Below are 18,815 nucleotides of genomic sequence, written 5' to 3'. Positions count from 1 at the left end.
TTTAAAACATTTTTTTTCAATAAAGAAAATTTAAATGAAACATGTTAATATCCCCTCAAAAATTATATATTGAATCTTTCAATAAATGAGGGTATTGTGTAGAGACCAAAATGTTTATTAATGTTTCTTGCATGCATATGAACAAGCTGATTGGAGAGTTTCAAGTTTCATGTCAGGTTCCTATTGAACTGTTGATTTCATCTCTCATAAATCCGGTGGAATCTATGATGATTTCTAAATCTTTTATTGTTCAGATGTTTTATCACAACATGGGCAGAGTCATTATAGAAAAGTGCTCTCTTACAACCATACTGAAGCACAGACACAGTCAAACAATTCTTTGTAACTGATATTAAAGATTATAATTCAGTTTCCATTCATTTATTTCATATTGTCTTACATGACATCATCGGGACAGGATTCATATTCCAGTGCAGATATGTAATATTTAGACTCTGCTTTTCTTGGTTCATTTTCATTATCTCTAAGTCAAGTTCTCACTCAGTATCCATTCTTGGAAACACAGGCCTGTTTCAATACTAAGTTCAAAATTGTTTCAGCTCAAAGAGTCTCCCAGTCCTGAGATACATCAGTACTTACTCATTTATGTCAATGTTCTTACTCTCCTGTGTAATAATGTACAATTCTTTACTCTGTCAATAAAACAATACAAAGTTTACCATGAACAGAAGTGAACTGGATCATCATATTTCAGCTGAGAAGGTTCAAGATATCACTATTTGACACAGACAATGACTTTCTTGTCCTTGATGATGCTGATTCATAAAATTCATGAATTTTCTGATATGAATAACCTACAGATCTTGTTTGTATCTTTTGCTAGAGGAAATTGTACAGCTCTCTTTAAACATATCTAAACTTTTGGTCCTGCACCTGAGGTATATGACCACTGAGGAAATCATGTTGTATCAATCTTTGAGTAAATCAGAGAGAGGAGGTCAGAACTAGTCTCCAGATACAATCCTTGTTGCAAAGAGTGTTATGAATAGTGCAAATGGTTCTCAGGGCTTTTAGCAATGTTGAAAAGCATCAATTATAGCAAAATGAAAAAAAGAACTGCTGAGAATTCTGACGAGTGAAAGCGAGCCCAGGCAGAGAAGTATGGAAAAATACACACAGTAGAGTGTGAATGAGAATGCCAGACATAAATGTGTGTGTGTGTGTGTGTGTATGTGTGTGTATTTTAAGGAAACCCTTGCTCAGCTTAACACACATTGCTGCAGCTCAGCCTATATTATTATTCTCCCATTAGTTTAACTTAGGAAACAAAACTTATGCCTTCTTTTTACATTGTCACTCTGTCAAGGCTTTATTTCATGTATGTAGAGATGAGAGGAAAAATATCTTTGTAAATCTACACTGCTGAATCAGCCAAAATTCCTGCACATTCACACTTACAATAGCCACTAGCATCCCGTGATGCTGGGCTATGAAGCACACCATCATGCACTTTACACTGGAGAGTAGAGATGCTGAAATCCAAAGGGGAACACCACCACGTCCTACCGTACCCTGGATTGTAGGGATAACTGCTCCTCTACATGAAAAGAGAATCTTGTCCTCAGGGTGTTTCTCAGTGTTCTGACAGTCCAGAGGACATCATATAAATTCTGACCTGTGTTTGTAGACAAGACATGCATTGGACTGGTCCCAGTATCCTCTATCCTGAAATATTACGTCCATATGATTTGTGATCCTGAAGTTAGAGAAAAACATATGTGAATAGCCTTATTTTGTATAGCCACATTTTTGTTTTATTCTGTTAAACTCCATTTTTGACATTTAACCAGACATGCAAACAAAATCTTACATAATGCTGAGAGCTTTTCTCATTCCTGGGAGGACAATCCAAAACAGTCTTTATCAGTGAAAACAGTGTAGCAATGAAAAAACTGCTACAGATGGATCCCATAACACCTATAGAAAAGACTGGGTTTCATAGAGAAGTGGAAAACAGCTTTGCACAGCTCACCATTCATTCTTTGTAGTGAGGAGTGGTGTGCTGTGTTCCTGCCGCCCCATCTCCCGGCCACCTAGCTAGCTTATGCTCCAAAATAATTACATGGAAACTGTATTCTTTTAAACACCGTTTGGCCTATTAGCTCTAGCCTCTTACTGGCTAGCTCTCACATCTAGATTAACCCATTTCTAATAATCTGTGTAGCAACATGAGCTGGTGGCTTACCAGGGAGATTCTTAACCTGTGTCTGCCTCAGAGAGGAGAATCATGGCGACTGTCTGACTCGGCTTCTTTCTCCCAGCATTCTGTTCAGTTTTCTCAGCCTACCTAATTTTCTGTCCTATCAAAGCCCAAGCAGTTTCTTTATTTAACCAATGAAATCAACACAAAACAGAAGACTCCCACATCAATTCTTGAACCATCTACTCAACATCACCTTAGGACAACGAAGACAGATGTCAAAGTCATAGTTTAGGCACTGTGTTTAAACTCATTTATAAACTTGTATTACTTGATTCTCCAAACCAGCAGGTGGCACTGTAGATCCATCCACCAATGCCTGAGAAATAAACGGTAGCAGAAGCAGATAAAGAAGTTGTGCAATGACTGATTTCTTCTGTGTATTCCATTGCCAACATCATTACTTTCAGAGACTGTGGAGTAGTTGAAATTTGAGATCCCTGTGCTATCTCAATACTTGAGAGCTTTTTTGTTTAATACAATCAATACATGAGGTCAAATTGTAATATATGAGACAAATTGGAATCCTATTGCCACTGGATAGGAAACTAGGTCATGAACCACTCATTATTATAGTTTAAGACTATTTAGGTCTCATGATCATGGGAAATATTTTTTGGGGAAATTGTCCCCAAAATACAGAGCTGATGCCACTGGTGTGTCCATAGTTTTGCAGACCACTGGTAATGAATGGATGACAACAGTCTCCAGTGTTCTATGCTAGTGTCTGAAGGGGACAGGGTAGTCAATGCAACTTCACCGCATCACTGTTATGGTTGACTCTGAGGAGGATCAGATGGCCCATGAACCATTGACATGTGGGTCACATTAACAAACTTGGATGTGATGACATTGTTCTAGTGGGATGGGAGGGCTCTGTCTGCAATGGTGCAATAATGGAACTGGGAATGCATTTCCCCAGACAGCTTTAGTACTTGGAACTCACCATTCCACTGACTAATTCAGAAAACCTTTACCTTTCTGTGTCATACAGATTCCTGCTTTGATCTAAGGAATATTCTTCCTCATTCATGTGTAAGTTTCAGAAATTATTTTTGCAAATATGGCAATGTGCACCTGTTCCACAGTACCACAATAATACTCCCTTGTTCACTGTCCCTGAACACACAGGTTCTCATCATGTTATACAGCATGTCATCCTCTACCTGGATGACATGTTCTCAGCATGTCATCCTCTACCTGGTCTTAGCAGCATGAGGTAAGTGTGTTTCCAAGATTGGGCTTGGCTTGAAGTCAGAAAATTGAGTGACAATGGCATCATCTTCATAATTGTCCACTCTCACATTCAGATACTGCAGCCCCAGTGGATGAACTGAAGAATCCTGGAGGAACATTAAATGTGTCCTGCAAGTATTTTACTCATATTTTTCCCAGTGGGTATTGCAGAAACCTGAACATAGGATTGAAAGGATTGAGTGGAAACTCCCAAGCATTACCAGAATAAAGAGCATGGACAGAAGTTTGAGGACCAAGCTCCATGAGATGTAGGCACGATGCCTAAGACTTCCTATATGGAGCTCAGAAGCGTGATATGAGTAGTCTTTCATCTATTACTGTGTAAGACACAGTGTCATGTCCATAGCTGAGCTGGTTCATAAACTTTGAAGGGACAGGAGGCTGTCTTGGGATGAGAGGACGGGAAAGGTAACCTAAAGACTTGCTCAAAACTTGTGGTTAAGTATTGATGAAAGAAATAATAGGACTGAAATTAATTTCCATTGCATAAAGTAATTTCCTAATCACTGTGCATGCAAAAATCACTTTTAAATTTGTAAAGTTGACCCACATATTCCCCTGCTATTGTCAGTGTCAACACATGTGTCTGTCATCATTGGGTAGACAGTTTGGAACAGAAATGTTTGATCACACATTAAATAATTGTCTAACTCCTAGGACATGACCAATATTGCTGTTGTTATATTAATAATAGTGGCTCATCAATCCAATCCATATTTATATGCCTTGAGACATAGATTCAGTGTTTAAGCATTTCACATAGTCTTCTCCAGTCTGAACAACTTTCCTTTTAATTACAAGCCTGTTACATATTGTGATACTCAATTTGTCCACCTTAGGGGAAGATGCTCTTATCATTTCTCGACAATCTCACAGAGTCCAGGACTTTGTGAATGAATTCTCTGATGAGAACAGGATGTTTCTGTGAATCTATACTGCTTAATCAGGCAATTATTTCTCTATTATCATCCATAATAGGCATAAGCATTCCACCTAACTGCTGTTTTCCTTTCTTCCTCTCCCTCCAATCCCTACCTGCATTTTTCCCTGTTCCCCCATCCAGTTCTTCATTTCAATTCAGTGGAGAGCAGGTTTCCCATGGATATCAATAAAACATGGCATACCAATTTAGTGAGGCAACTCAATATGAAAAAAAGGTATCCCAAAAGTGAATAAAAGTGTGAGAGACAGCTGCCATCCCACTTTTCAGAATCCTACAAGAAGACCAAGTTACATAACTGTAGCATATACAGAGGACCTAGGACAGCTCAATGCAGGCTCTCTGCTTTTCAGTTAAGACTCTGTGAGCCCTTATGAGCTTACAGTGATTCTTTGACTTTTCTTATAGTGGTCTTGACACCTCTGAAATCTACCTACCTTTCTCCCCCTCTTCTAAAGGACTTCCTGAATCTGCCTAATGTTTGGCTGTGAGTCTCTTCATTTGTTTCCATTAACTCTTTTATGAAGCCTCTCTGATGACAGCTGGGCTAGACATTAATCTATGGGTATATTAGAATAGCATTAATAAACATTTCATTAATTTTTTCACAGTCATATGTGGTTTTATCTTAGGTCACTGGGCTATTATTCACCTTCTGAATTCTGGCTCTCCAAGCAGCGTCAAGTGTGGGCTCCCTTGCATGTCATGATACTCAAGCTGGACCAGTTATTGCTTGATCACTCCCACCATTTCTGTGCCACACATATCCAAGCATATATTGTAGCCATGACAAATTGTAGGATGGAGGATTTGTGGATGGATTGTTGTTCTAGTCCCTCCACTGAAAGTCTTACCTGGTTATTGGAGATTGTCAGTTCAGATTCTGTAGCTCCCATTGTTAGGGTCACCTTCATAGATTCCAGTGAATTTCTATTGTGATAGGTGTCTATCTTGTCCCCGAGATGCCTCCCAAATCCAGTTGTCTCTCCCAGTACTCTCTTTCCATCCTCCCTACACTTGACCCCTTCTGTTCCTGTCCCACTTAAGCCTCACCTTCAACCATGATGTCTATTCTATTTCCCCATCCCAGGGAGAATCATGTGTTACCCCTTGATCTCTCCATGTTACTTTGACTACCTGGGTCTGTGGATTGTAGCATGGTTCACCTTACAAGTGCGTATATACCATGTTTGTCATTCAAGGTCCTGGTTACCTCACTCAGGATGAATTTTTCTAATTCAATCCATTTGTCCGCAAATTTCATAATATTGTTTTTTAATAGTTGAGCATTCCTCCATTGGGTAAATGTTTCATTATTTCTTTATCCACTCTTTGTTTGATGACCATCTAGTTTGTTTTCAGTTTCTGGCTATTATGTATAATGCTGCTATGAACATGGCTGAGCAAGTGTTCTTGTGTTAGGGTGGAGTGGCCGAGGTTTGTATAGGTAGATTTTGAGGTTGAGGTTCCCCATTTCTGAGAAACTGACATGTTGATTTCCAAAGTGGTTGCACAAGTTTGCACTCCCATCATCAGTGTAAGAGAGTTTCTCTTTCTCTATATCCTCATCAGCATGATGTGTTGCTGTGATTTTAATGTTAGGCATTCTGACAGGTATAAGAAGGAATCTCAGGGTCAGTTTGTATTGATGACCTCTGATTGAAAGCCTCAGTGTCCCCTCAGTGTTCAGGATGGCTAACAATGTTAAAAATTTCTTAATGTGCTTCCCCAACATTTGAGATTCTTCTATTGAAGATTCTCTGTTTAGATCTGTACCCATTTTATATTGATTTTTTTTCTTTTTCATTAATTTTTATTGAGCTCTACATTTTTCTCTGCTCCCCTCCCTGTCCCTCCCCTTCCCCCTTCCAACCCCCCCCAAGGTCCCCATTTTCGCAATTTACTCAGGATATCTTGTCTTTTTCTACTTACCATGTAGATTAGATCTATGTATGTCTCTCTTAGGGTCATCACTTTTGTCTAGGTTCTCTGGGAATTGTGATTTGTGGGCTGGTTTTATTTGCTTTATGTTTAAAAACTGCTTAGGAGTGAGTACATGTGATAATTGTCTTTGTGGGTCTGGGTTACCTTACTCAAAATTATATTTTCTAGCTCTATCCATTTTCCTGTAAAATTCAAGATGTTTCTATTTTTGTTCTTCTGTGTATTACTCCATTGTGTAAATGTACTACATTTTCCTTATCCATTCTTTGGTCGAGACACATTTAGGTCATGTGCTCAACTATGTTTATAACAGCATTGTTTGTCATAGCCAGAACCTGGGATTATTTGTTTTTATGTCTAGACTTGAGATATTTATATGTTTTGAATATTAACACTCTGTCTGACATGGGGTTGGTAAAGAAATTTACCACTCTGTAAACTGGTATTTAGTTATTTTGATAGTTTCCTTTGATTTATAAAAGCTTTTTAGTTTCGTTAGGTGCCATTTGTTAATTGGTAAGCTTAATGCCTGTGAAATATTTGAATTGTTCGGGAAATTTACCCCTGGCTATTCCCCACTTTCTCTTCTATCAGGTTCAGTGTATCTGGTTTTATGTTGAGATCTTTTATCCACCTGGCCTTCAGTTTTGTGCAGGGTGATAGATATGGACCTATTTTCACTCTTCTACATGCTGACATATATTTAGACCATCATTTGTTGAAGATGCTTTCTTTTTTGCATTGTATATTTTTTCTTTCTTTTCAAAAATCAAGTGTCCATGGGTGTGTGGATTTACTTCTGGACTTTAGTTCAATACCATTGATCAACCTGTCTTTTTTGTGTCAATACAGTGAAATTTATATTCCTTTTCTCTACAGTACAGATTGAAATCAGGGATGGTGATTCCTCCAGAAGGTCTTTTATTGTACAGGATAATTTTACCTATCAGGAATCTGATTTCTAAAGTCACTGCACAAGTTTACACTTATGTCAAAATGTGACCATAGATTACCATTTTCCCACATGCATGCCTGCATTTGTAGTCTTTTATTCGCTTGTTTACAGTCATTCTTATTGAAACAATAATCTATCATTAGAGTTGTTTTAATCTGAATTTCATGGGTGATCTAAGGACTTTGGTTGCCGGCCATAGAGAATCCAGTCTTGAACTGAATAGGAAATTTTTCCTGTTGGTTATGTTTTCTAGCCCAGAAAGGTGCTGTGAGGTCTCCATGGAGAGAAAGAGATCAATAATTTCACACAGTACCAGGCCTTGTAGTCTACTTTATCAGCCTCCAGGTAAGAGGTACCAACTAATGGTTCCTATTACATGGTGAATAATTGCTTTCTAATTGGATGTGTGACTGCTTCATAGAAAAGACACCATCCCAGATAAACATGTTCAAAAACTCATGAGTAAGAATGATATAGCCTAAGTAGACCCTAGTTGTATTGCTGATGGTCATGTTGTCTAACTGCCTATAAATATATATGTTTATATATAATAGATTAGTGCTGGTTTCAGCCTTGATCATGAAAGCATCAGTGTGAAGTGTGTAATTATTATTGTAGACATTCATGACTGGTCAAAGTGCAGAGAAAGAATGACTGAGTCAGAGTGAGTCCTCTGTATCAACATCTTCCTTCCCCCAAATCAAGGATCATCATGAAACAGAGAAAAGAAAGAATGTAAGGCTCATAGAATGAGGTTGAAAGTCAATGTATTCTATCTACAGTGATTGACATCTTCAAATTGTACAAATGACCTCTTAGCAGCTGTTGTAACCAGCATAAGACTTTCACAAAATCAAATCAGATAATATTACAGTGTGAAAGCCTGTTGAAATACTAAGCAAATAAATGTGTCTCTTAACCAAAATGACAATATTAGTTTAATTTCTGAAAGCCACCTTTTAGAGGAAAACTGAACTCCATAAGTTGTCTTCTAAGTTCCGTGGCACATGTGTTCCCTGCCCCTTCCTCCTACTAAACAAAATATATCTTAAAAGACTACAACACAGGTGGTGGAGGGACTCCCCAGGGATCACTGCCAGCTGAGGAGAAGTTAGGACTGGAAGAATGTGTAGGAAGTTAGAATTACTATTTTTAGAAGTATGTCCAATTTGCGCTTACTTATGAGCTAGTGAATAAGGCACACCATATCCATAAAGACAGCATTTATTAGACTTACTGAGTTGTTCATTAGCAAAACAAAAAGATATTAGAAAAAAGACCTTTTGTTTTGGGAGATCATAAGGGGAGCAAGAGGGACATAGTGGGTGAGAATATGATCAAAATATATTGCATTCATATGTGAAAATTCCATTTCCCTCCCACTCCCCAGATCAAGTCCCCCTCCCTCATCAGCTCGAAGAGCAATCAGGGTTCCCTGACCTGCGGGAAGCCCAAGGACCGCCCACCTCTATCCAGGTCTAGTAATGTGAGCATCCAAACTGCCTAGGCTCCCGCAAAGCCAGTACGTGCAGTAGGATCAAAAACCCATTGCCATTGTTCTTGAGTTCTCAGTAGTCCTCATTGTCCGCTTTGTTCAGCTAGTCCGGTTTTATCCCATGCTTTTTCAGACCCAGGCCAGCTGGCCTTGGTGAGTTCCGGATAGAACATCCCCATTGTCTCAGTGTGTGGGTGTACCCCTCGTGGTCCTGAGTTCCTTGCTCGTGCTCCCTCTATTTCTGCTCCTGATTTGGACCTTGAGATTTCATTCATGGAAACAGGTGGGAGCTTGAACTAAACTCAGGACTGTGTGACTGACTTCAGGTGCTCTGCCCTAGGTATAGCATAATGAAGGACAACAAGATTCTGTTCTCTCCTGTCATCAACATGTTAAAAATGGGAATTGATTGAGTTGGATACAACTGTCAATAAGATGAAGCCTAGTTTTGAGAGGAACAGTGATAATTATATAGGCACAACATAAAATCAATCTCTGACATCTAGTCAGCATCTCCATCCTACTCAACAGCCATGTACATATGCAGCTGAACACTGTAAGCACTGAAGTTTCATGGCTATGTTACAAGTTAATCCAGACTGTGCAATTACAGTGTAAACTATGACAAAATAACTTGTAAGGGAGTAAAGGACCAGCAGGGGGCATAAAGGAGCTAAGAATTTCCATTAAAGAGATGAGATGAAGTGTGGAGGGGATTCAGTATCCTCTGTGGTTTCCTTTCTTAAAGTCTATTAGCTGACCTACACCAGCTTTGATTGATATATGGTATTTCCATGTTCACACATAGTAAAGATTCCATGTCAAACTTGTCACAGTTTTATATAGTCTTTTAAAATTTTATTCAGTTTTATTTACTTTATACAGTTTATGAAAAAATATTGTACAATATGTTCTGATTACTAAATCCCTTACCCAACTTCACACCCTCTCCTTCTCTCTGTAGAAAGCAATCAGTCAAAAAAGAAATATTAAAATAAAAAGCATTAATAAAAGATAAGAAATAAAAGCAGAAACTTACATATATCTAACCCATAACAACACTCAACTATGAAACTATGTAATATAGGTAAAAGATAAGTAAGACTAATGAAATAATGTACAGTGTGAAATCAGAGAAAATATCTATAAAATATTGCATTCATTCTGTGTTAGCCATCTACTGCAAGGCTTGCGTCCAGTCCTAAATGAAGTTAATACACCCAATAATACTCCATCAGAGAAAACAAACATTTCCAGTGTAAGGAAGTATCAATTACAGAAAGTCTTGGTTAGGGCATGAAAGCCTGTGTTTGTGTTCTCTCAACACTAGAACCTCATTAAGACCAAATCTGTGCAGACTCACTGTGCTTCCCAGTCTCTGTGCCTTCATATGTGCACCAGTCCTCCAGTGTCTGGAAGACACTCTTTCCTTGGAGCTATGCACCACTTCTAGCTCTTAAGATTTATTCACATTTTAAATTCTTTCTCAGAAATAAGGTCTGTCTTTTGAGCTATTGTAGGCAAATAAGAACATTGGTAACACCCCCTAATGTTCTCAAAACCTGTGGTGCCACCCTGTTCATTAAATAATAGAGAGCTGTCTTGTGCCCAATACAGAGGTGTCCAATTAATAACTCACATCATCTGGGATCAGAACAGTTCACCCATGCAGGTATGTGAGTTCAAATACTCATTAGTTAATTAGAAACAAATCTTGAATCGAACAGGGAATTCTACCTAATGGGTTATTTTCCTAGTGCCAGACAGTGCTATTCTGCCTGAAGGGAGAGGAAAGACATCAATGATTTTACACAGTAGCAGACATCATGATCTAAAATCTCATTCATTACCTGTCTAACTCATATTTCTGGAAGCACATATCTCTCCTAAACATAGAACATGATCCAAAAAACCACAGGGACAATGGTAATAATTAAATGACAAGCTTATCTACATCTCACTAGTTTCATACAGTTTCCTTAAAAATGTTATTTTGATAACAATCTGTATTAGCAGATCCACAAGACCACACCAAAATCTGAATATGAATTCAATTACTCAATGCATAGAAAATTTCAAATGTAAAGCTAGGCACCTAGGATATGTTCATTATTTCATGACATTTTGTTATAGAAATAACATTATAGTTTACATTTCTCTTATCCCGTAGATCACTTTCCTATACTTTCATGTTCTTGCTTTGTTATGTCACACCACATGCATTCTATATCCTTTACATTTATATGTTTACTTGTGCTTCAGGATCCTCATTTCAATATGTCTTTCTTACAACCTAAATTTTGTTTCTCTTATATCAACACCTAATATCTCCATTTTGCAACATAACTTCATGTTTGAAATTCTGTCTCCTCTGTGTTTCTAGTCTCCATTCATTTTATCTATTTTTTAATATAGTCTTTAATTCCTCAAACCCCAATGGTCGATTTTTAATTTCTTCATTTATATAAATTAAACATATACTCATAATATTCATTTCCTGGAATAACATAAAGAGAACAGGTAGCATTTGTCTTTATGGATCAGGGTGACCTCACTTAGCATAGTTTTCCAGTTCCATCCACTTCTTAGAGATTTATTAGTTCACATTTTACTCTTGCTTATTATCCCATTGTCTATACAACCAATATTTTCATTGTATATTTGTCCTCTGTTTGAAATATAGTTTGGTTCCATTTCCAGCTGCTGTGAATGGAACACCAACAAACATGGACACAGAACTGACTCTTTAATAAGATATAGAGTCATTGAGCACATGCTTGGAGGGATATGGCTGGGATACAACATCATTTCATAAATTACATTTTGAAAATCTACAAACTGATTTCCCACATAACTATACTAATTTATTCTTACATCAACCTATAAACAATCTTTCCCAACCTTGTGACAGCATTTGCTGTACTGATTTTCAGAGGGGTTATACAAATTTGCATCCCCACCAGCAATGGATAAGTGTTGTTCTGTCTCCATATCCTCTCCAATATAAGGTATCATTGTTATTTTTGATCTAAACCATTATGACAGGAAGGTGGTATCTCAAAGTTGTTTTGACTTTCATTTCCCTGGTGGCCAGGGATGCTGAACATGTCATTAAGTATCCTTTAGCCATTTGAGATTTTTCTGTTCAGAATTCTCTGTTTAGTTCAGCACACCATTTTTTTTCCATTGGGTTATTTAGAATGACTAATTTTTTGAATTCTTTATAAATTTTGGAGACCAGTCCTTTGTCTGATATGGGGTTGATGAAGATCTTTTTTTCCATTCATTAGGCTAACATTTTATCTTATTGTCTGGGTCCTTTGCTTTACAGAAGCTTTTCAGTTTCAGGTGGTCCCATTTATTTATTGTTGCTCTCAGTGTCTGTAATACTGGGGTTATATTTAGGAAGTGGTTAAGCTATGTTTATAGCAGCATTATTTGTAATAGACAGAACCTGGAAACAACCTAGATGCCCCTAAACCAAACAATGGATAAAGAAAATGTGACACATTTATACATTGCTCAGTGGTAAAAATAACGACATCCTGATTTTTTCATGCAAGTGGATGGAATTAGAAAACACTATCCTGACTGAGGTAACGCAAACCCCCCAAAATGAATATGGTATACACTCACTCATAAGTAGATACTTGGTATAAACAAAGGACATTGAGCCCATAGTTCATGATCCTAGAGAAGCTAAATAGTAAGGTGAACCCAAAGAAAAACATATATAGATCCACCTGGAAGTTGGAAACAGACATGATTGCCTGAATAAATTGGCAGCATGGAGGTTGGAGGAGAAGGGAGGAAAGAAGGAAAAGAGGAGAAGAGATGGGGAGGGTTGAGAGGAACTTGAAGGAATGGGATAGTCGAGATGGAGGAAGAGATGGGAGCAAGGAGAGGGAGTCTTGATTTGCGAAGTCATTGTGGAGTTAGCAGAAACCTGGCCCTAGAGGAATTCCCAGGAGCCCAAACAGATGACTCCAGCTAAGACCCTAAGCTAAAGAGGAGAGAAGGTTCAATCTTGACTTGCCCTGTAGTTAGACTGATGACTATCTCAAATATCACCACAGAAACTTTATCCAGCAACCGATGGAAAGAGGCAGAGATGCACATCAGAGCACTGGACTGAGCTCCCAAAGTCCTGTTGAAGACTGGAAGGAAGGAAGATATGAGGAAGGAACAAGAATAGAACCAAATTATTCCCTCTGAATATTGCTGGAGCACACTGAGAGGACATTGCCAGTGGCACTGCATGTACTGGCTTTTTGGGAACCTATTCTCTCTGAATGGATACCTTGCTCAGTCCAGATATAGTATGGAGGGCCTTAGACCTTCCTCAAGGCAATGTGCCTTACCCTCTTTGAGGATTGGATGGGGGTGGGGTGGTACGTGGAAGGAGGAGGGGAAAGAGTGGGAACATGGATTGTTATTTCTGAAAAATCTAATAAATTAAAAAAAATAGAAAATCAAAGTTGATTTAATCTACATTTTACTGTGAGTTGAGGATTTTATTTATAGGTCATAGAGAAACCAACCTTGAACTGAACAGGAAATTCTTCCTGCTTAGAAAGTTTTCTAGTACAGAAAGGTGCTATACATCCTGAAGGGAGAGTAAGGCATTAATGATTTTATACAGTAGCAGACCTCATGGTCTACAATATCTGTCTTTAGCTAAGATGTATCCACTAGTGCCTAATAGTTATATAATAATGCGCTACTTTCTACTTGAATTTGTGGTCAGATTCATAGGAAAGTATTCATCCATTGTAAACATGCTAAAAAATACCCATGACTGGAGATGATGTAATACCTAGTAGATCCTAGTTGTCTCACTAATGGTCATGCTGTCAAAGTGTCATATAAATATCTATGTCTACTCCAATAAGTTGATGTTGCTCTTAGCCTTGTTCCCAGGAGTTTCTCTGTGCTGTGTCTAATGATTGATTCATACATTCATGACTGTTCAAAGTGCTGAAAATGAATGTCTGAGTACACAACCACAGATGAGTCATTAACCTTCCACCCAAAGCACAATGACAATCACAAAGAGGTATTGGAAAGCATGTAAGATCCAGAATATAGGGCAGAAAACCATGGAATGTTATTGTTACTACTTGAACTTGACCATTGTACACATGAGTTAACAGCCACTATAGTTTTCAGCACAAGACATAAACAAATCAAGTGAACCATAAAGACAGACTGAGAGCCTGTGAAATTTCTGTGCAGATAAGGTAAAGGTGTCTACAACAATCTTGGCAATTTAATTTTTATTGCTTGCTGCTACGTGGTAGAATAAGAAAATTTCATTTCTTTAGTTACCCTCAGGGTTTATTAAATTTGTCAACCTTGGTGAATGTATGCTGCTCTCACCATTTAATACTGTGCAACAATATTACAAAATATTATAACATGATGGAGAAGGTCTCCTCAAGAGCCATACAAAGCAGAGAGTCTCTTTGCTTTTCATGATTAATGAGAAAATTACTATCAGTTTTCCTTGGAAGATTTCTATAGGTTCTCTATGTACTAATGAATGACTACACCTGTGTAAATGTAACACTGATTTGACTCACTGTGTTAATGAAGAAAAAGAGATCAGGATTTTTAGAAAAAGATTTATTGAAATGTCCCTAGTGGAGCCAGAGGGATATATTTGTGGTAGATTTGATCATAATGTATCTTATACATGAATGAAAAATTTAAAGAATAAGCAAAGTATTTTTGAAAATGGAAAATAACAATTTTAATATATGTTTAAAAATTTTCACTCAAAATAATATTGTAGAGTGTCTATATTTCCTGCAAAATCTCAACTCTCCCACTGCTTGACCCACATATTTTTTCATTTGTTATGCTAGTCAGATTCTTTTATACATTATTATATGTTGGTATATGTAATTGTAATATTGCAAAATCTAAGAACTATTACTGAAATACTCCTATAGTGCCCACATTTCTAAAATGGTCTTTAGTATCTACACTTACATTGAATTTCCTGAGAGTAATATAATTTCTTTATTCTTTTCAGATAAAAAAGTTTCTGTTGTATTGCATATAACCAGATTTTTAATGTAATCATCTGTTTACAATTATGTTTGCTCCATAATTCAGTTTTAAAATGGTCTTTTAATAAACTTTGACATACAAGTGTTTCTGAGGCATGTTCCCTTTTGATCATTTATCTCAGGTTTTGCTATGTAAAAATTTGTAAAGGCAAACATAAATTGTATAAATCTGAAAGTAGGATATAAATTTTCAAAACTTAGAACATTTTGGAATTTCCCATGGCCATCATCTTTTTAATCAGAACCACCTGCTGTAAATCAAATTGATAATCTTGTCTCAAAGTGATGCAACTGTTTCAGGCCTGAGATCTGCACAGTGCTCAGGGAAGATGTATGCGATCATTTTGTCATATAGGTTTAAGATTGTGACCTTAACATCTTCTTGCCTTACACTGGTATATTGAACCTCCTTCTTCTCCAGCTAGACCAGGTCTTCAACAAATAAATGTCCTGCTTATGAATATGTTAATCACATGAGTATATGGTGGTAAATCTAGAGATGTACATATACCCCAAAGCAACATATGATTAGTGTCTTCTACGTAGGCACTGACCACACAAGTACTCACCATGGGAAGGATCTATATTTTCCTCTTCCTTTTGGCAGCAGCTACAGGTAGCACTGTCCCCAAATACAGATTTCCGTAAAATCAGGTGACAATGTCAACCACTCTGCTTTTCTTTCTGCAGGTGTGAATTCACAGATCCAGCTGCTATAGTCTGGGGCTCATCTGGTGAGGCTTGGGGATCTCAGTGCTTCAGGATAAGCATTCACTAGCTACTATATAAGCTGGGTGAAGCAGAAGCCTGGGCAGGGACTAGAGTAGATTGGAAGGATTTATCCAGAAGATGGTGAAACTAAATATGCTAAGAAGTTCCAGGGCAAAACCATACTGACTACAGACAAATCCTTTAGCACAGCCTACATGGAGCTCAGAATACTGACATCTGAAGACTCTGCAGTCTATTAATGTGCAAGACACAGTGTTGCAACCACATCTTGAGTGTGTCAGAAAGCCTGGAAGAGCAGAAAGCTGCCCTGGTACTGAGATAATAGATATTGCCTGGAGACTTGTTGAGAAATAATCAGTAGGAGTGTCCTTTTGCCTGTAAAATCAGTCTTTTAGTGTCTTTGTCCACTTTTCCAAAGGATTAAGACTAATGTGATGCTAATTCAGGATGGCCATAAAGCAAACTTGAGCAAATGTTTACTACGTTACCACCTCCAGTAACATGATTCTTTCTTAAAAGTAAAATAGGACAAATTGTTGCAATACTTTATGATATAAATGTGTTTTAAATCTAAGGGATTGGAATTGTTGTTGAAGTAGTTGGGAATACGCTAAAATATGAATCAGTAAAAGACAGTCAACAGCTTGTAGGCAAACTAAAACATCTTTCATAGTCCAACATGTTTCCCCAAAATCAGCAGTGGTGGTTTGTTAGAAGGGACCCCATAGATTTTGGGTAGATATTTTAAGCTGTCCTAGCAAATTAAATTTTCTGTCTTTAGTTACTGTTTTATGTGATTATAAATTGATTTTGGCAGAAGCAATCAAATCCCTTATTGTTTTAGGATTAAGGTTAGAGGTGAGTGTCATGCTGCAAAATCATGAGAGTATAGAATCTGCTACTATGACAGCAAGCTGGGCTTCTTCATATATAGCATTGGGGACAGAGCAGTGGAATTCCAACCTGGAAATACAAGAGGCCTGATCCTGTCATCAGCAGCCCTCATTGCTCATTCCCTTTTTTCCTGAAATTGCATTGTCTTTGTCAGCAAATCGAGATTGACACTGACTGGACTGAGTTTTTGTTTATATTATTTTTGAAAATGGTTATTTCCTTCCACATTTAAAACACATAGAAGGCTACAAGGACACTGACAGAGTCTGAGCATGCTTTTATAAAATTAGTAATCGTATGAGAGGCACTAGCAACTTAAGAATGGATATTTGTACAGATAAAATTTGCATTTTAACATCTTCCTTTCTAGTTTGTATACCCTTGATTTCCATTTGTTGTCTTATGGCTCTTGCTAGAATTTTAAGAACTATGTTGAATAGATATGGAGACAGTGGACAGCCTCATCTTGTTCCTGATTTTAGTGGAATTGTTTTGAGTTCCTTTGTTGGCTGTCAGCTTGGTGTATATTGCTTTAATTATGTTTAGATATGTTCCTTTTATCCCTGATCTTTCCAAGACTTTCATCATGAAAGGGTGTTGAATTTTGTGAAATGCTTTTTCAGCATTTAATGAGATGATCATATAGTTTCTTTTCTTTCAGTTTGTTTACATAGAGGACTACAGCTACGTGGCATTTTCTGAATCCACCATCTTTCTCCAACCACTCAGTTTAGTTTTCCCTGCCAAGCTCTGTTCTGCCATGCTATAGTCTCAAAGAAGTTTTATTTATTAATAAATGGTAATCACAGTACACTGAGGGTAATTCTACATCACCTCCCCTTTTCATTCTAAATAAATGGAAGGCTTTAGCTTTAACATAGTAAAATTACATATAGCAAACAGGTATCAAGCAAGAATTACAGTTACAATATTTATATTTACTTTATCTTGTAACATAACTAAGGAAAACCATAATTATAACCATCTATTCTTCAACTCCATTAAAGATTTCTAAGTAAACAGAAAGTGTTTCTTAAGCAACTTCCACAACTCTAGAATTTATAGAGACATTTCACTGCCTGGACAGTCACCCAAAGTTCTTCTGTATCATAGGAGCATATATTCTCAGTCTATAGGCTCATAATATCTAGCAGACTTTTCCACAAAGCAGGATATTTGAAGATCTGTTCTGCCTTTTATTTCTTTGATTTCGATACTGGCTATCCCTCACTCTCTTGGATTTCCTTTGTAAACCAAGACCCTTGAACCCCTGGAAAAACATGTGTTCCAGCATTCAAAGTGCTTTGATTAGAACTATGCTCTGTTGCTGGCCACAATTCCATGTTAGTATTCATCAACATTCATCAACAAGGTCAGATGAATACAAGGGATAGGGAGATACTTTGTAAAATACAAAACCAAACTTCATTTTTTTTTCTTTTCCCTTCTCTAGAAATACTGAGCTGTTCTGTATTTTAATGGCAAAGTCTATCAGTTTCTTTCTTCTGTGTCCTGCAAAATGCCTGGAAGACTCTTTCATGAATCAGGAACCCCAAAGAACCAAGGGTTCTTTAGACAAGTTCTGTAGTCATTTCTCTGTGGGTCCTGCATGTCCAGTTCATACAGCAAAACTCAAGCATTCCAGGCAAGAGTAGTCTTGGCCTAACAGCAAAGTTCCAGGTCACAGCTCTTATTTTTCCACTCTGGCAGCTAAATGTCTTCTCCTGACTCCATGTTCTTTCTCCTGGCATTCAGTTTAGTTTTCTCTGCTTGCTATGTTCTGACCTGCGATAGGCTTAAAGCAGTTTTCTTTATTAAACAATGTTAATTACAGCATAAAGAGTGGAATCCCACATCACATACTACACGGTCATTTGTTCAGCTATGTTCATAGCAGTATTTTTCATAAAGCCAGAACCTTCAAACAACCTAGATGCCCCTCAACTGATTAATGGATAAAGAAATTGTGGTGCATTTAACAATGGAGTACTATTCAGTGGTAAAAAAATGACAATATAATATTTTCATGCAAACGGATAGAACTAGGAAAAAATTCTTATTTTTTGGGTTACCAAGGCCCCGGAAGGTTTACCTTTTTGGTTACCCCTTCTTGGTTGATTCTTGGTTTTAAAAAAGATAAGGAACCTATAGTCCATGACACAAGTAAAAACTAAGTAACAAGTAACACACTAAGAAAAATATCCATAGATCCCTCTGAATAGGAAAAATAGACAAGTTCCTCAGACAAAATTAGAAGTGTTTGGGCGGGGGAGAAGGAAATGCAAAAGTGGAGGATGAGGGGA

Source organism: Microtus ochrogaster, chromosome 1, assembly GCF_000317375.1.
Source record: "Microtus ochrogaster isolate Prairie Vole_2 chromosome 1, MicOch1.0, whole genome shotgun sequence".
In the NCBI taxonomy this organism is placed as follows: domain Eukaryota; kingdom Metazoa; phylum Chordata; class Mammalia; order Rodentia; family Cricetidae; genus Microtus; species Microtus ochrogaster.
The sequence above is the reverse complement of the archived record's forward strand: the minus strand, read 5'-3'. Positions refer to the sequence as shown.